General features: G+C 36.2%; 1 protein-coding gene across 1 annotated transcript in view; it reads left to right on the forward strand.

Annotated features, from left to right (window-relative positions):
• The first annotated feature begins 13,569 nt into the window (after positions 1 to 13,569).
• LOC126969247 (zinc finger protein chinmo-like) overlaps positions 13,570 to 21,022 on the forward strand; it is a 95,321-nt gene continuing 87,868 nt past the window's right edge. The window contains exon 1 of the mRNA XM_050814618.1: positions 13,570 to 13,679. The gene's annotated coding sequence lies outside the window, so the exon portion shown is untranslated. The remainder of the gene's footprint in view (positions 13,680 to 21,022) is intronic.

Here is a 21,022-nt window from a genome sequence, read left to right on the forward strand (position 1 = left end):
TCAATTCTCACGAGCAAATTAACAATACTCAGCCGAATCTTTTTTATGCTATCCGGATATTTGAGTCACCTACTGTACCGTCATTATGGTCAAGTAATTATCGTAGTCAAATTTGATGATCAAATGAACTCCTTAAAAGCTTACAGTATGGGTGCCACTTATGACAAAATTTCTGTCTGTTATCAAATTGCAACGCGCTTACATTCTATCAATTTTTAAGCTCTTTGCAAGCCTCTTTTCAAATTGTCCTCGAGGTTGATTTCCTCTGATTAGGTAGGTGTTCCTCCCTGAATTCGTTTGCTTCATTAAAATGGCGTTGTCTCATATGAGCAGCACGTAGTAGGTCTATACATTTGGTCCTTTCACGATTGTTACGTATCTCTTCCGGGGGTAATACTTGGCACAAGCGTAAATAGATTTTAATTATTTTTTATGATGATGATAATATTTCTATCTAAGTATTTCCGTTTTTGATAAGTATCTAGGTAGGTATTTAATGATTTTGTCCCGCAATTGTATGGTTTTTTAGGATATAATTTTGATTACTTAAGTAATCATACGTTGTAAATGTATATATGTAACTTATTACTTACTCCAAATTCTCACTTAATTTTCAATGCCGATTTTGTTACGGATATTAAAATATATTATGTCTGTGAGCACTGATAACGAATGTTTTTGCGTTTTCTGATATCCGACGTTATTGCATACACTAGGTGATTGCATCCTGATCAAAATCCGTTGGATCATCATCATTATTAGCTGGAAGACGTCCACTGCTGGACAAAGGCCTCCCCCAAAAATTTCCACGACGATCCGTCCTGCACCGCTCTCATCCAACGTATTCTGGCGATCTTGACCAGATCGTCGGTCCATCTTGTGGGGGGCCTACCAACACTGCGTGTTCCGGTATGTGGTTGCCATTCGAGGACTTTACTGCCCCAACGGCCATATGTCCGTCGAACTATGTGCCCTGCCCACTTCAGTTTTGCAATCAATTGGACTATGTCGGTAATTTTGGTTCTCCAACGGATCTCCTCATTCCTGATTCGATCTCGCAGGGAACTCCGAGCATATGCCTCTCCATTGCCCTCTGAGCGACCATAAGCTTTCTCATCAGGGCTAAGTTAGCGACCACTTTGCGTACAGTAAGCCATGTCTGGCATCATACACTGGTTGAAAGCTTTCGTCTTCAGACACTGTGGTATTTGGGATGAGAAGATTTTCGGAGCTTCCCGAACGCTGTCCATCCGAGTTGTATTCGACGAGTGACCTCTTTCACGAAATTTGACCTGCCTAACTGGATTGTTTGTTCGAGAGGTACTCATCAAAAATTTCGAGAGTACAGTTCCCCATTGTTATACATTGGATTATAGTTAATAGAAAATAAATTAAGACTCCAGGTGGCCTTTAATGGTATAAATCAAATATTGAGTCGATATTCAACCGCAGGGTAATTAATAGCGACAAGTAATTTTACGCATGTTGAAATAGTTATATATGTGTGCCGTCCCGCGATGATAAGCGTAGCTTAAATATTAAATTTGTAAATTATGCTATTATTGTCTTCCAGAAAATTTATTTATTTATTTGTTTATTTATTAGGAAGACCAACATCTATTAGCCGCCTCCGCCAGTAGTTACAGAATAATTAATTTCAACGATACTAATAAACACTAAAGTAAACTAATAAAATACAATGCACAATTTAAATCAATTAAATAAATAAAACAGTTAATACACAAGTAAAGATACAGTGACATTACAGTACTACTTTTAACTACTATCTTAATACTTATTAAAGAAACGCCGGCTTAACATGCTCCTCGCTGACGTAAAGTTAGTCTGGAAAAGATCGATTGTGTTATCCCTAGATAATTTATTAAAATTATTACTTGCTCGCCAAAGGAATGTATTTTGTCTATAGTTGGTACTAGTATGAGGAAGATATATATAATATTACCAAGTACTAATTCTTGTACAACGCTATTAGGTTTTACTATAGTGTATAGAGTACATAAAAAACTACGTTGTTGATAAACTTGATTTTACTATTTCAATGTAGTAACTTGAATTTACAATCGATACTCAATTATTGTGAAATTCAAATGGAGCCGTAACGCGTAATTCGTAGTAAGACTAATTGCTTGTAATATTTCTACGACGCGTAAATAATAGTTAAGCAATATTAAATTGTCTTGAATTTTGTGTAAAATGCCGCTGAAAATAGCATGCTATCAACCCTGTCTACCTATTTGCTAGTGTTTCTGTTTTCTACTCGTGCAACTATTCGTTCGAGGTCGCCCACATTTTGATCTGTGCAAATTTTGTGCGCTAAGGTCACTGCCCGAGTCCATGGTCGCACGGTCGTATCTCTCGATTTTTGCTTGTTAATTATAAAAATAATGCGTTATATAATACGTCTAGCGTCCCCCTCGCACCAGCTAGCTAACGATATGTCTGTCGCCTCCGCTCAACGCACACAGCGACGCGAATAGAAAAATACATCCACAAATTTCGGCTATTGCACGCCTGTGTGCGTGAATGACGTTATCATACAATGCGATTACAGGGCCGCATTGGACTAGTTCTTGTTTTAATCTACTCTACAAATGTAACCTCTCATTCCCTTGTATATCCTTCAATTATCAACCTTAAACTTAAACAAAATGATAGAACATATTTTGATGTTATACACTGTGTAAAAATTGTAGACTTTAGAAGGGGTTTGTAGCGTTGAAGAGCGTTTTAAGTACGAAGTGCATTGATAAAACTAGTGGGTTAGATTCGTCTCTGGACTTACACGTGCCGAGTTTTCGAGGTCCCTGATGCGATCTTTGGCAGTCATTGTATGCAGGCATCGTGTATTTGCGCACTAGAGTTCCCCCTTGCCCCGTTCCACATACCTCGCCGCCTCCACGACGAATCATGTTCGGTACGTTGCAAGTAAGGATAGTACATGCCGAATATTTGAAACAATTATGTCGGCGCTATGCGGTTGCTTGTTATTCTAAGATATATTTATGATGAACATTCATTTGCGAGAATTTCTTAGGGTTTGCTTTGAAAACACAAGCTATTCGGAATGGGTTTAACTACTAATACTGTCAAATAGATTTTTTATTGCAACGCATTTAAGTCAATGCATAATGTATGATTTAGTTTGTTCTTCTTCTATTTGGATGAAATAACTAATTATGACTATAATCTATGTATTATTTTAAGTAATCACGACCATTAGGTTCACGAAGCATCTTTACAGAAACAATGAATTCAAGCTCTAAAGGTTGATGCATCCAGTATACGATAATTTATATTTTCACACTTTATTCTTAATTACTCTTTAAGTAATATTTTATATTATTTTAACACGATTAATATATTAGCTGCCACACTTTACAAATTAATTTGTTATGTATATTACAGCCATTGTAAAATACTCTATTTAATTGAAAAGAGTGGCCGTTGAGTTTCTTGTATGTTCTTCTCACGAGCTCATCTTTTATCTAACATGTGGAAAATCAGTAATTTAAAAGTAATATTTGTAGTGACGATTCAAAAGCTCTTAATTTTAGCCTAATTGAATAAAGTTTATTTAACTTTGACTTTGAATCATTTTATACCCATTCTTTTTAAAGTTATTACGCGTCTTAACTGTTGGAGCTAATTTGCAGTAGAAAGATACCTTCCGTGGATTGAAACTGCTAAGTCATAATGAGATGCAACTTTTTCGTAAATATTTCTCCGTTTTACTTTATCTAGATTGTAAATAAAGTTGTTATATGGCCTTACAAATAAAATTGGCATAAAGTTATAACTACCAAGAGAATGCAAAATGTTTACAAATAATAATTTTGCTTACGATTGGTTTATTCTGACGTTTAACGTCATTCGGAAAACTTCAGAATTATCATTGTATTGACAGTGTTGTCAACGATATTGTAAACATTTAGCATATTCTTTGTTTATGCTTAGTTATAACTTTATACCTAGTTTATTTGTAAGGCCGATAGAGTTTACAAATATAAATTTTGTTTATGATTGGTTTATTTGAAAGTATACGTTTCCCGCGTTTATTTGCAAGGCTTGTTGACATTCGGAAACCTTCAGAATTATCATTGTATTGACAGTGTTGTCACCGATATAGTCAACATTTTGCTATTTAATTGGTTTGTTCACAGGTATAACTGGATATGCGTTGACTTGTAAATTGTTACTTCAAATGTAATTCGGTAAGACCATTGGTCGTATTTTTGAATTTTTTTATGTCATTTACATTTGAATTTTCTTTGGGCGAGGATCGAACCGGGGTACCATATTTAGAGTTAACGGTGCAACTTCAAATATCGTGTAGAAAATAGAGAGATATTATTATTTATGCTACATATATTTTTCAAATGAGGAGACCCCGGATCCAAAGTCACCGATATAGCCCAAATGAAAACGTGCGGAACTGAAGTAGCAGTGGGCAGGGCACATAGCTATACGGACAGATGGCCATTGGGGCAGTAAAGTCCTCGAATGACTACCACGTACCGGAAGAAGCAGTGTTGTTAGGCCCCCCACAATATGGACCGAGGATCTGGTCAAGATCGCCGGAATACGTTGGATGAGGGCAGCGCGTCGTGGAGAACTTTTGGGGAAGCCTTTGGACGTCTACCAGCTGATGATGATGAATTTTCAATCTTAATAAAAAACATAAAATATTTGTTTATGTATATTTATATATTGCAAAAAAACAGATTGGCCGTGACTGAAATCCATCTTCCCTTTTTTTGTACAACAATTTGGGTAAATAATTATTTTGCAAATAATTTACCCAAATTGTTACCCAAAGTATTATCTTTTATTCCCGCGAGTATAACAATTCATTCTTTTAAATTTAATACTTAATATTATGTGTGCTGAAAAGCACTTTAATAATCAATAATATAATTATTAAATATCTATCTATTATACAGTTTTACAATATTTAATAATGGATGTTATTTTCCTTTTTATAATTCATACAAATGAGAGTGACGACGATTGCATCTGTGAAACATCAGCGTAAAAAATAACTGGGTCGACCTTCCTACCTACTACTGCGAACCCCTGGCTTACTGCGTACTCTATTCCTGACTCATTCATATTAATATTTGTTTTATTTGCTTTTAAATAGGGTGGCAGAAATTTGGTCTTACAACAGCTTAAAGCATCTCCTATTTAGCCATTACCAATAGCATGCAAACTTTGTCTTGGGCAAAAATTACAATGTAAATAAATTTATTTTATATAACACAAAATTCACACATCAAAATTATAATTTGATATAATATAAAAAAAAAATATTCAAGTCAAGATAAGAATTATCCACTTAGAATGCAATGTCAAAATCCTTTACTCTTTGTGGTCAAAAAACTCTTCTATTGAATAAAATGTGTTTTCAAGGAGCCAACTGTGTAGAGATACTTTTATTCTTGAAAAAGGTAACAACTTAAATAAATCAGGGATCTTATTGAAAATTTTCATGCCCATCCAGAAGCAATTTTTCTGTAATAAAGTGCTATGTGGAACGACTCTAGTCACTAACCTATCACCTTTCTTAAGTATTCTAGTACTGTGGGTGTGTGTGTATTTTCTGTAAGTATATATATTGATGTGTATATTCTGTCTGCTAATGCAACACGGGTCCTAGGTTCGATATCCACTAGTGACTAGAGTTTGAAATTGCATTTCCATAATTCCTTTAAACATTATATATATTATCTATCCATAATTACTGTTATTTTACTTAAAACTTCAGATCTTATGGCCATTTCTCAGTTGGGTTGCATCATATTAGCTGTTATTGTTAAGGTTTTAGTCAAATTTAACGTTATCAGTAACGCTGACTTTAACATAGACTGCGGAATGTGTTCCACCATCGTATTCCTGGGTATAGTTAAACTTAAAGTTAAAAAGTGAAATATCAAGTCAATATCGAATATTTATTTGAAGCTATATAGCTATTCAACATTAACAATAGCTTTAACCGGCAATTATTGGACGGTTGTAGTTAACAGTCAAAGTTATAACGTCATCTAAAAATTGTCAAAAGGTGGAACACATTTTTTGCTTAACCTGCACTTTAGAGTTAAGTTATTATTATTTATTATTTTTTTTATGGACAAATGAGTGAACGGGTCACCTGGTGTTTAGTTATCACCATTGCCCTCATACTCTCGAAACACAGTAGCGTTGTCTGCCTTTAAGGAAGGTGTACGCGCTTTTGAATCCGCTGAAGGCACCCATATTGATGCTAACATTTCAAATATATTATAATATTAAAATCAGTTAATGAGTACAATATCATAGGCATTTTTTATCATAGGATAGGATTAACTAGCGCATTTGAAAACTAATAGCTATATTATCATGAAATGGCAACTGTACTAACAATAAGATATTTGATAAAAATTATCTAAGACTGATAACATTCATAAACTGAATGTATTTGTTACATTTCCTAGTCAGATTGTGGCATTGAATGAATTTTATTTAAACTGAATACCTATTAGCTCCTTTGAACTGATATACATGACAATGATCAATATATAATCTTGAATTCGTTACATCAAGCTGTATTTTTATATATTTATTTTCCATTTTCGTGTTGCATTGAATACTGTCTTGCACACAGGACAGTTTAAAGACATATATTTTACTTAATCTGTGGTCTTGCGTCACACAGTGTACTTTTGTAAAAACTTAATCTATCATTATTTTTTTTATTTACGATAAGGAAAAAGGACCGATGGTGAGGCAACCGCTCATAAACAAATCAAATCATCTTTATTTGCAAGATAAGGTAATAATAAGATGTTGTTGGCTTATAATTAACAGATGCTCCTATCCTATCCCATAAGGCATGCAAACTTATAGTGGAATACATAGTCAGTTCACGTTTTAATTTCTGTAACAATTATAATATACTGTACTATACTAAAAAAAGGTAGACATCCCAAACAAACTTAAATTAACATCAATCATACAATAGTTATTATTTCATAGGCTTATTCATTTTAATTTATAATATAATGTCATTAGCTACACAATGATATTGAGTTCAGTCGAAGTTAATTTTTATTATTTACCATTTTATCGTCAAGAAAATCTTTTAATGAGTAGTATGATTTTTTTATTAAGTAAGATTGGAGTGACTTTTTAAAGTAGTTTCAACATCTGCAACAACAGCGGACAAGAGATGAGTTGCCTGCCTTTATATATGTTTGCCCAAGGTGGCTCTTGAACAGTTCAGTGCAGCCCTATTTCAATGAGACCAATGTCATCTATTGTGAAAGCCACTGTTAATTATAGCTCACTGCTAAGATTTATTATTTTGCTGACATCTCTCAAGTGGTTGAGGATTTGGACTTCCCAGAAAGATGTTACGTTTACGCATTAAAGGACCACATTCAAGAGAGGATGTGCAACTAGGTTTCATCTGCACGGGCCGTTAGAGATAGTTCTCGCAAAGAAAGGACAGAAAAAGTGCTAGGCAGACAAGTGTCATGGCGTGGCAGAGAAATGTGACAACACCTGGAGAGGACATATGCGTCGGAGAAGGGGCTGATTTGCAAATATAGCTTTTTTAAATGTAAGAGGGGGCAAACGGAAAAGAGGATCAAGGATAGGAATTGGTGAGGCAAAAAAGATGATTGGATGAGGGCAGCGCAGGACCGAACGTCGTAGAGATCTTTGGGGGAGGCCTTTATCCAGCAATGGACATCTTCCGGCTGATTATGATGTTTAGGCAAAAAAATAATAGCGCGCTGTGGTCTAAAAGAGGATGTTGTGACAAGGACCGAGAGAGGAATGCTGAAATGGTTTGGATACTCCAGCGAATGAGTGAAGAAATAATGACGCATCAAATATATAAGGCAAGTCTGTGCGGGTAAATTGGTTGCGGGAGACCTCGTAGAACATTCGTCGACCAAATTGGGGATGTTTTGAGAAAAGGAAAGATCCGAAGCACCCGCAACCGGCGAGCATGTATGAATAGAGTTATGAATGTAGAGGAAGCGCGTGGAGTTTGTAACGATAGAAGTAAGTGACATTCTATTGTCTCTGCCTACCCCGATGGGAACAAGGCGTGAGTGTATGTATGTATGTACGAATATAATCAATAAACGAGTCACGAATATACTCAGTCGATCAATAATTTCGTTCTAAATCGAAAAATAGTGATACAATACTATTCCTACGCCCACTGTCTGTAGGAAAAAACGCAGCGCATCATTTAACCTAGTTATCGAGTCTATTTCAGAAACAGAACAACAGCTGCATTCGATTTAGGTGTTCAATGCTGACCCGATTTTTCTTGATCGTCTATTTGTCCTCAAAATTGTTTCAATCCTGTCTGTAGGACATCAATGAAGCAGTTATGTGTAAGCATTACTGTGTTACGGTCTGAAGGGCGCCGTAACTAGTGAAATTACTGGGCAAATGAGACTTAACATCGTATGTCTTATCGTGACGAGCGCAGTTGTACCGTACCGCTCAGAATTTATGGGTTTTTCTATAATCCTGATCGGCACTGCATTGTAATGGGTAGGGCGTATCAATTAACGTCAGCTGAACATCCTGTTCGTCTAGTCCCTTATTTACATTAAAAAAAACATATCGAACAGTGGGACAATTTTTTTTCAATGTTCACAAAAATCGTCACCTTTTTGCTCTTTATGGTGATTTTCATTATTATAACACTGGAAATAAGGGTTTGCTTGTAACTAATTCTAGTAGGCTTCATAAGATACATAAAAGATGTCTTAAGGATAAATGTATACACTTTTATAATAAAGTCCCAGCCACTGTTCAGGCATTATCTATAAATAAATTTAATTGCTTTATGAAAAAACTGCAGCCTGGGTCTAGATAATGATTTTTCATAGCAATGACAGTACAATATTGTATATTTTATTAAAAAAAGCGCAAAAAAAGAATGCTGGGAGAGTATCTTGAGCCGCTTCTTTTCTCTCAGAACGCCATTTGCTTCCGAAGCGGTAGTAGTATCTAGAATATTAGAAATGCCATCAAAAAGAATTCTAAAGGAATCAATTGTAAGAAAATAAATGCCTTTTGAATAAGTCCAAGATACGACTCTGTTTGAATTATTTTTTCCAAACCAAAAACTTATTTTTCATGTGCGTGCTTGACGTCATTCTTGCGGAATTCCTACTGCATGTTTATTAATTTACTAGCTGACCCGTTCTATGTTATAATTAAAATTGTGAAAATCTGAACCAATTAATATACTCAGTGAAAAAATTCTGAACGATGCATATACCTTGGCTTTTAGCCTTGCCACAAATACTGAAACAAAGAAAAAAAAAAGACGTGTGGGACTCGGTGACTGCCGCGGTAAAGCTATTGCATAGCATTTTTTATCAATTTATGCAATTATAATTATTTATTTATTTTATTTATGCAATATTTTTTTTGATAAAATTAATTTAAAAAAAAAGAAAACGGGTAGTGAGTAAAATTTAACTTGCAAGATTTGATTACAGACAGACAACGGGACAGGTGAAACTAAATCAAAATGCTTGTCATTATAATAAAAATTAAAAAAACGTGTTAAAAAAATAAAGAAATTAACAAAAATCAAGTCGTACCCCAGGCTCGAACCTGACCTTCTGCACAAAAAGCATACGTGATAGCCGCTGTTCCACTGCAACGGTAATAATGGTTGCAAAATATCTATGTACATCTAGTAAGTAAGTGTTAGGTTATTTTCGTTACGGAATTTCTGGATTCGGTCTCCACGCTCAAGGCCCGCGATAGAAGCTATGCAATAGCTTAAAAAAACTTTTACAGTGTGTTAGTTTAATACATAAATATAAAACAATTTAAAACATAAAAAGCTTATTCGATTGTCTGCAATACAGTCCTTTAAACATTGAGGCCGGTTATCAATCGAAGCAGGCACTCTTTCCAGGGGAAAAGTACGGATTGTTTTAGGGACTTCAAAATTACCATGAACTAACTCCTGAAATAAAACTTTTGCTTTCGTAGGATTTCTTCAAAATCTTTCCCTTACTGTTTTGAACACCTTTTTCGTTCAGTTTCCGATCTTTTTCTGTTACAAACAGAAGAGGTCTCATTGTACCCATTAATAACCCGGTACACATTCATTACTAATACAAAGCGTATGAAGAGTTTTAAAAGTTGCATTTGTCTCCATACCTACTGTGTGTAATACAATCACAGCGATTCGATTCTCTTTATCACCCCACTCCATTTTAATATCACAAAATATTGTACAATGTATTGGCGCCAAAATCAGAAAACTCAATGAACAATCATATAAAAATGACAGATTCCAAATTCAAATAAAATATTTTATGGATTTTTAAATTTTAACAGTATTTATGGCCAGTATCTGTATAATTTTGAATTTATACATCTACATCTCTTGTAAAATAAATGTTTATTTCAAGCCGAGACAAACCCTCATAAAATAACTTTAAAATGGCATCAATCTTGATATATCCGGTTTTTCATTCATGTTTTCTAATGGCCCCAGTTTTAGTATACTTAGTTTTTTACGTTTTAGTATACTTTTGCACATAGATGTGTATTATAACTTGATCAATAATTAATTCAATAGGATTCTAGTATAAGTCTCGTCATGTTATGTAAATTCAAGTTTAACTTTTTGGTGAATATAAAATCACTAAAGGTTGATAATCGTCACGGTGATGTACTAAATTTGCGGAAATCCACAATTATTTTAAAGTTTTGAACCTTTAGTGTTAATTCCGTTAAGTTTTTTTTTAATTTCTTAGAAACAAAATCAAATGATTTTTTTTTTAAAGTTTACAACATGATTACAGAGAATGAATTCAAAACGCAAAAAGCAAATTCTAAAGCTTTATTTCTATAACATAAATGACGTTCTTGGTGTTAACACATATTGAGAATGGAGCGACAGCTGTCCGGCTATTTAGATTATAAGGTTGAATGTCTCGAAATTTTATTAAAAGTAAAAGAAAAAGTCCGCTGAGCTTCTAGTGCCTGTTCTTCTCGCCTCTGAGGCATTCATTTTCGAATGGGTAGTAGTTTTTGACTTTCAATAAATGATTTCATATCCTATTATGAATAAAAATATTTAATCCTATCCCTAACTCTCGTCTCAAATTTTTTAGTTTCTATGCATGGTCAGACCACTCAACTAAACGACCGGGTAGGTTGGTAATGTGAACCCTGCTGGTTTTTTTAGTCCAATTTGTTTCAACAAGGTTTCACATTATTAACTGATTCTAGTTCATGAAATTCAAATAAAAACAATTATCATTTTTAGAAGTATTGTGTATTGTAGTGTGAGTGAACACTGTTCATCTAACACGAGTTTCAATAGAATTTTTGAGACGCATATGGCCATACCGTGCTTGGCAGATCATCACTAAAAGAATGGACAAGATCTTAAGAGAGAGTCTACAACAGAAGAGTGACAACTCACATCCTTGAGGAATGGAAACAAGGAGAAGTATTTGGTTTTTATTATAAACTATAGTATGTATTTGTGTAATATGTACATATGTAAATATGTACACCAGCGTCTCCATTCTTCAAGAACTTGGCATAGAACAACGCCTTTCGGTGTTAGTACAGAGTTGCATTCTAAAGTTCTTCGGACACGTCTGTCGGCGCGAGAGTGAGTCCATTGAGTGCAGGGCAAAGTGGAGGGCACGAGAGGGCAAGGAAGGTCGCCCAAGGGGGATGGACCGACTGCTGCGGGCGGTCCATTAAACGAATGTACCAGGCTGTCAGCCAGTACAGAAAAGTGGCGAATGCTCGTGGGGCGAATCACATCTGTCCCAAAAGATGTAACTTTTTTTTCTTTTTTTTTTTTATGGAATAGGAGGACAAACGAGCGTACAGGTCACCTGGTGTTAAGTGATCACCCCCGCCCACCCACATTCTCTTGCAACACCAGAGGAATCACAAGAGCGTTGCCGGCCTTTAAGGAAGGTGTACGCGCTTTTTTTGAAGGTACCCATGTCGTATCGTCCCGGAAACACCGCACAAGGAAGCTCATTCCACAGCTTTGTAGTACGAGGGAGAAAGCTTCTTGAAAACCGCACTGTGGAGGATCGCCACACATCCAGACCTCAGACTTCAGATGACCTTTGGACGTGACGTCATTTTTGTCTTGTCTCGTTGACTATGAAGATATAGAGAGGGAATGAAGTGTTCTGGCTGTTAGATGCAACATGCCTGCACGTCGCTTCGCAAAGTGCAGTGACGAAGTTAAGATGACATTGTTTAGAGCATATTGTTTATGTTTTTATACATGTCAATTTTGGGTCAAGTAGACCAGGCGTGCTGTCAACAACCTCATGGTGCAATACAATGACGCGTATCGTATCCTGGTGAAGTTGCCACGGTACTGCAGCGCGTCGGACATGTTCGCTAAGGCTGGAGTACCGTACGTCTTCGCGATTATAAGATTTTAGCATCTTTTAAGAATCGTCTGCATACCTCTAGTATCTAGATTCTCAGTACATTGGCGAAGGATCTGAACTGTTCCATTTTCGAGTACTGTCACTCAGTGCACCGAGAGGCGAACAATAAATAAAGCCCTGATACAACACGTACCTAACAGGTCCGACCAATTTGACTGAGCATGACGAGGGAAGACAAAATATGAATTATGATAAGGTTATTGCCATTGGCGATTCCTAATTATTTATTTTCATTTAATTTTTTAGTACAATGTATTTGGTGGTATTGGGCTTATAACTTTTAGTAAATACTATTATTATTATAATTATCATGTGGTGGCAATGACGTGCTATACATATAGAAAAATCACGTCATATTAAAATAAAACCGACATATGGAACACGCTACAAAGTACACCATAATAAGCTGCGACTGCTATATACGAGTATGCTATACATTGCCGCGTTTACTCCAGTTGTTTTAAATATTCTTGGTGAATAAACAGCAATGTAAAACAATTATTCAGTTCAGTTTTGTTAATAATTGTGTATAAAACGTCATAGTGGGGTGGCTATACATCTTATCAGTTGGGGGCTTTTTGGAAGAGGATGTCCTCAACTGATGGTAGATACTGTGCGAAGCAAAGAGTTCATTGTCAAGTTGATGCAGGTGCAATTTTCCGGTGCTGGAATTGATGAGAAAATCCTACTTTTTAATGCCGATTAAATAAACATCTCGTCTACATACTGTCTTCCAAATTTTCCACGACATTTTATTTAGCCTACAGTGCCGAATCACAGTACGTAACATTGCTTATAATGAATAAATCACAATATATTATATTGGTATCGACGTGTATAATCACTGGAGCCAGTAGGGTTGTTACGCAATGCATTTTTTAGGGCCTGTCAGGGTGGCGGGCGCTTTTCAGAAATTGGAGCGGAGGGTAGTAGGCGAGGGGGGGAGGTGGCGGGATATGACGTTCGATTTAAAGGGTAGGTTGGGGTGGGTTGGTTGCCGCTGCAGGGCTGTTGACGGGCGGCCCGCGCCTGCGCCCTACAGCCGCAGCCTGGCCCAATTTCCGTACGAACAGACAGTTCGTTGGGACTTCCGACACCGCGCGTCCACGGCGCTTCTACAGGGCTCGTATAGCCCAGCGCCGGCTTCGAGCCACCCACGTTTCTCCGCCGATGGCTGCTTGAAGTGATCACGTAAGTATTTGCACAGCCCTATTACCCAGTGCTTTGTGTGTGCAGTGCTTCTGTGTTCGTGTTATGTGTTACTCTGTGTCGGAACCGCTGGCCATATCAGGTTTATTGTTGTTATGATGCTCTTGGAAATTTTTTAAGAACATTTAAAAATTTTGTTACAAAATTGTGATTTTTCTTTTTTTTATTATAATAAGGGACGAGGCGAGCAGGACGTTCAGCTGATGGTAATTAATCGATATTCCCTGCCCATAACAATGCAGTGCTGCTCAGGATTCTTGAAAAACCCAAAAATTCTGAACGATACCAGAATTGCGCTCGTCACCTTGAGACATAAAATGTTAAGTCTCATTTGCCCAGTAATAATTCCTTTACTCGGCGCCTGTGACTTTCGGCGTACTATTTCAGTTGACTTATCGTTTTGATGGGAATGAAACAAATATTAAGGCTGGGTTATATTTAACTAATAAATTTAACTAAATAATAATAAAGCGCTTTTATTTCTTTAACTAACATAACATAAAAAATAAACATTTATAAAATATTTACGTAGCTAAGGCCCCTGGCCATATATAGGCCTCCTCCAACAATTTCTAGGTTGTTCTTCACTTTGCTTTCAGAGTCCAGTTTTCTCCAGCGATTTTGATGATCTCCAGCAATGCTCTCATCAACCCATCTTTCTTTAGGACGTCCTCTGGCTCTCTTGCCTCGTGTGCCAGACCAATTGGTAACCAGCTTTGTCCACCGTCCATCTGTTGATCTGGCCACATGACCAGCCCATTTCCACTTCAGTCTTTCAGTTCATATGCTGAAGAGCAACTATCACTTTCGCTTTATTCAGTTAACAGTTAAGGTTAACAGTAACTCCTCCTTTAACATAGACTGTGGAATGTGTTGCACCATCGTATTCCTTTATGTTAAAGTTAATATCAAGTCAATATCGAGTATTTATTTAAAACTTTTGACAGCTATTTAGCTGTTTAACATTAACAATAGCTTTAGCAAAGATTGAACGGTAACGGCTAACAGTTAAAGTTATGACGTCATCGAAAAACTGTCTAATAGTCTGACAATTTTTTCGCAACCCAGCCTTAATGTTACAGGGATCTTGCCACAATTGCATTATTTTTTACTGCATCAAAACAGGTTTTGTCGTCCATGGTAAGGGTGCCCAAATTTTTACTACCAGTTGGAGGCTTCAGGATTACGGCTAGGGTACAACAGGGGCGCCTTTTTCAAAAATTTTCAAGGGTGTTTAAAGAATTCAGAGTTTTGTATTAAATGGAAATGCAACAAAAATATATTTCTTGATGAATTCCCTCCATTTTTGTAGTAGTGTTCTTAAAATCCTTTAATATCTTAAATATTAACTGACAATTTTTTTTACAAATTCATGCTGGTTTGCTTCAACCAACTTTAGCAGTAACAGACATGTTAAGGTTTGTTTTTATGAAAATAAAGGACGAGATGGGCAGGTTGTCCAGCTAATGGCAATTGATACGCCTTGCCCATTACATTACAATGCAGTGCCGCTCAGGATTCTTGAAAAACCAAAAACGCAAAAACTCCGAGCGGCACTACAATTGCGCTCGTCACCTTGAGACATAAGATGTTTACTCTCATTTGCCCAGTTATTTCACTAGCCACGGCGCCCTTTAGACCGAAACACAGTAATGTTTATACATTACTGATTCAAGGCAGATATAGGCGCCGTTGTGGTACCCAAAATCTAGCCGGCATCCTGTGAGTTACCGCGGATAAGTTTATTGTGACAGAAAAGTCAACGATAGTTACGATTTTTATCTCAAGTAAGAGATAGACTGAATAATGGGAACGGCCGTCAAGCATCTTGAGAGTTGAACAAGACATACCAAGATTTACGATTGATGCATCACTCGGACAGTTGGCTCAGATGGTAAGAGCGTTCGGACGGAACTCGAGAGGGCACGACATCTTCCAAAACATGAACCGCGAGTGTAAAAAGAAATGGCTTCATGAAAATTATACGACTCTTCTTAAGAGACTTAATATCTATAAGACGTTTAGAGCAGGACATAATTTGTATGCCATGGAGTCCAGAAATGGGCTAAATGAGGAACGGTAGGATTGAGCCAAGCCTGGGTGGTTTATGACTTGTGACTACGTGCGGAATCTTGCTGGAAAGTTCACGATACATTTTTAAAAAGGATATTTGTGAAAGGCTTCTCAATACCGTCAAAGACATTCTTTTGAGTCTTGATACACTTTGGTTAAAGTTTTGACTCCTTTTTCATAAAAGTGATGTTTGCACTTTGAACAGCGCTGCAACCCTCCGACCATTTGCGAGGCTTCTTTAGGCTATAAGCGTACATTTTATTATTTTGCTTTTGTGGGGCTTTCCAATGAGATTATTTTTATGAGTAATGAAGATATTTTTATGCTTTGCTTTCTCGTTCGGAACAATAAGTCTTGATTGCTTAAATGCAGGGCCTGTATATTGACAATTAGCACTGATGTTTCATTTCATCTCATACATCTATCTATCTTTCTTTATATATAAAATGAATTGCAGTTCGTTAGTCTCGCTAAAACTCGAGAACGGCTTGACCGATTTGGCAAATTTTGGTCTTGAATTATTTGTGGAAGTCCAGGGAAGGTTTAAAATGTTTGAATAAACATGAAAATCCCCGTTTTTATATAAAAACAACAATTTTGAATATCCTCCGACGTGTCCCCCGTCGTTCAGAAATGAAATAAAAATAATAGTTTAAAATGAATAACTAATTAGAATTGTTATATCTTTCTAACTTTCTGAGGAGGTAAAAAATAAACTTCCTTAAAACACGGGTAACACTTAAAAAAATGATTCCTTTTGTTTGTTTTTAGTTTATTTAAATACAAAAGTTAAGGTCTTTTATTTATCGATTGAGGCAGTACGAAGTCTGCCGGGTCAGCTAGTATTATATAAATATTGAAATTGGTCTTTGTTTGAGGCTCTTTCACGCCTACACCACTGATCGTATCGACATGAAACTACCACCATTCGATGCGAAATTTATCCTAGATGGTTTATGATTATTTTTTTTAAATTCTTTTTTCTTTTAAAATTCACCGGTTGGCAACGGCTAGTTTATTATTTATTATAATTACATTGTTCTTCGTGCCTAATATAAATAAATATACAGTCTCAGTCTCAAAAACAGAAAGAAAGAGGTACCTTTAATGTATTAAATTCCTCTAGATGGCTCACTAGAAGCCAAACAGTGATTACTGTCTGATATGTAATTTAATATTAATATTGAATGTATAGAACTAAAACTAAAAATATTTATCTGACTTCATCATCCACTCTTGGACTTTTGTCCGAAGCCTTTTGCCTTCCCCAAAGATCACGACGACAATCTTTTTTTCAAAGAAAATAAGGGTCAAGACGAGCAGGACGTTTAGCTGATGGTAATTGTTACGCCCTGCCCATAACAATGCAGTGCAGCTCAGGATTCTGTAAAAATCCCAAAAATTCTGAAATTCACTACAACTCCGCTCGTCACCTTGAGCCAATCGTCTGAGTGACACATCGTCCATAAATCTTAGAATGTCTTGTTCAACATTGACGTTGTGGCGTCATAATATTGTCTAGTCAATAATAATTGTACATTTTTATATGACTCTGTAATAATTTTATTCTGTTGTTATTAAAAAAAAAATGTAAATTTTTATAAACATCCATTCCGTATTTCTTACATCGTACAATTTAAATTTAAATTTTAAAATTAAAAGCATCTAATGCTTGCATGTGCTTGTTGGGTGTAAGTGCAGTTATAATAATATAACTATTAGGTGTAGATATTTTTGATAGACGACGACAATCTTTTTTTTATGATAATAGGGGACGAGACGAGCAGGACGTTCAGCTGATGGTAATACGCCATGCCCATTACAATGCAGTTCCGCTCAGGATTCTCAAAAAACCCAAAAATTCTGAGCGGCACTACAATTGCGCTCGTCACCTTGAGAAATAATATGTTAAGCCTCATTTGCCCAGTAATTTCACTAGCTACGGTGCCCTTCAGACCGTAACACAGTAATGCTTACACATTACTGCTTCACGGCAGAAATAGGCGCAGTTGTGGTACCCATAATCTAGCCGGCTTCCTGTGCAAACTAGCCTCCCACTGGTAGTTTTATAATTTTTATAATTTATAATAATATTTTATGTAATTAATACGTAGTTAATGTGTTGGCGATGCTAAGTGATTTTTGCGTATTAAACAATGCATAAACACCAGTTTCTGCTAAACTGAAGTGGCAATGGGCAGGGCACATAGCTCGAAGGATAGATGGCTGTTGGGGCAGTAAAGTTCTCGAATGGCCCCTCCCAAGATGGACAAAGTCAAAATTGTCGTGGACAGGAGCGATTGCCAGTGGGAGGCTCCTTTGCACAGGATGCCGGCTAGATTGTGGGCCGTGAAGCAGTAATGTGTAAATATTACTGTGTTTCAATCTGAAGGGCGATGTAGCTAGTAAAATTACTTGACAAATTAGACTTAACTTCTTATGTCTCAAGGTAACGAGCGCAATTGTAGTGCCGCTCAGTATTTTTAAATAATCCTAAGCGGCACTACATGTAAAGGGCAGGGCGTATCATTCACCATCAGATGACAGCCTTGCTCGTCTCTGACCTTATTTTGTTAAATAAGGCACAATAACATGGTAAATAACAATAGAAAAGAAGAGATAATGGAAACAACTTCGTAACTTATAAAAATAATAACTCAACAGTCAATACTACTGAATGAGTTTTGGAAGCACAAACCCTCACAGAGTGAATTTTATTACATTACTAGCTTTACTGGCAACCTATGTAAGCGTGGACTTAAGTTTACTTCGGATTGTTTTATTTATTTATTAAAGCACACCACATCTTATACAATATAATTTTCTAAATCTTATGTTACAATTTGTAGTTCTAAAGTATAGGACAATTATGGTGAACATAAAAATTACAAAAAATACTCCCTAATTACTTCTGAAAAATAGAATTAATACTATGGCTTCAATAAAAACAAAATAAGAAATGAAATTATAAATTATTTAACTTATTAATTGAAGGAAAACCAAAAAAAAAAAATAAGAAAAACTACTAATTTGACTAATGCAGATTGAGTACCAGCTAGGTGCCCATTACCGAATATATCAAGTTCTGAATTGGTATTGTTTAACTTATTGTACTCGCGATGAATTCGTTTAATATAAAATAAATCGAAATATCACTTTGTATGTCGGTTACTGTGATAATTTACACAATGGTTTTGGTGTTCATATATAGTATATGCCTATGACACTTACAAATAATGTGGCTTTCTATTGATGGCCGAATTTTCAAAATCGGTTCAGTAGATCCAAAGATTTGTCCCTATAACGTCACACAGCTTACCGCTCTATACAACTATATAATATAACATTAGTATATATTTATTAACTTATATAAGATAAAAGGGATTCATCATCATCATCAGCAGGAAGACGTCCACTGCTGGACAGAAGCCTCCCCCAAAGATTTCCACGACGATCAGTCCTGCGCTGCCCTCATCCAACGTATTCCGGCGATATTGACCAGATCGTGGGGGGCCTACCAACACTGCGTCTTTCGGTATGTGGTCGCCATCCGAGGACTTTACTAACCCAACGGCCATCTGTCCGTCGAACTATGTGCCACTTCAGTTTCGCATCCATTTGGGCTATGTTGGTAACTTTGGTTCTCCTACGGATCTCCTCATTTCTGATGCGGTCTCGCAGGGAAACTCCATAAAAAACTCCATAAAGCATAGCCCTCTCCATGCCCTCTGAGCGACCATGAGCTTTCTCATATGGCCCATAGTTAGCGACCATCAATAAGGGATTGCTTGTAACTAATTCTAGTAGGCTTCATAAGATACATATCGCTTTAAGGGTAGAATTGATGAGGGTAGGGCACGGGCAGATAGACAGACATGACGAATCTATAAGGGTTCCGCTTTTTTGCAGCTTTTTTGCGCTACAGAACCCTAAAATAGCTCTATTTTAAATCCTACTACTCCACAGCTGAATATCTAAGTGATCGGGCAACCTGGGACTAGATTATGATTATTTTATATCAGTAACGATGACACTGAAATATTTTTTATTATTTTATTTAATAAAGCGCGAAAGAAGATTTCGAGGATAGTTTCTTGCGTCGTTTCTACTCTCTTAGAGCGCCATTTGTTTCCGAAGCGGTGGTAGTATTTAAATACTACTTAAATGCTTAAGCTGACATCAAAAATAATTCTACAGGAATCAATTATGAGAGAAATAAATTCCTTTCAAGATAATATCGTATAATACTTACACGAATCTGGTAGTTATGTGTTATATATATGCGCAGTCAGTGTTCACTTGGTATGAAGGTCGCGAAGTACGTTTTCCATTCGGTAGGCGCCACATGCAGCCTACGACTGTACTGTGACTAATAGAATACATAAAAGGTAGCTATTACTGCCATGAAAATGTATAATCGTCTTCGAATAATTATTCAAATATTTCAATGGTGTATATAGTAATTGGTTGGTAAGAATATTTTTTTGTAAATTTATTTGTGTATTATTCATTCAACGTTTGACAGCAAGGTCTTATCTAAAATCTTAGATTAAGGTTTGGTATCCGCTGCGCTCCAACTAGATATCGCACTACTTAAGAGCAATAGCTTTTTTATTACCGCAACTATTAGATGCTTGAGTGCATGGCATCTTGACACTCAATGACATCTTTCAAATTTTGTAACTCTTATACGCTTCGTGTTATTTTTCATTGAAATTAATAAAATATAAAATACTTACTGTCGATATGAAATCCCAGCGTCTTTCTTATTTCTTGTACTAAGTATTATTTTTACAAAGTTGTACTACGCAACCCGGCATTTGAGTTTAAATTATTAGCAAAGTTTAACAGAAACTGTGGCACGTCAACGTCACACATTGATCGAGACTGGCTCGAGTGCGCTAATTTGGGCGTAGTATTAGTTGCCGCACTTTGCGACTACGCCTGCGGTATGCGGATGAGTCAATATTAAATTCAAATAATCATTATTTAAATTTGTTTAAATTTTAAACCATAAACTTAGTATATACTACTGTGAAGAAGACCTGACAGCCTAATGTTCCTAGCTAGTCGCTTCACATTCAAAATACTAAGGAGCGGATGTCAAGCGTGGCTGACTGTTTACGACATTTTCAATCAAAATCAGTTACACTAACAATATATTCACTTTTCATCTCAATCTCGCTGTATTTTTATTATCTTTTAAGCACGCTTTTCTGTCAGGTGCTCTCTACGATAGTATGTTCTAAGCC

This window comes from Leptidea sinapis, chromosome 17 (genome assembly GCF_905404315.1).
Source record: "Leptidea sinapis chromosome 17, ilLepSina1.1, whole genome shotgun sequence".
NCBI lineage: Eukaryota > Metazoa > Arthropoda > Insecta > Lepidoptera > Pieridae > Leptidea > Leptidea sinapis.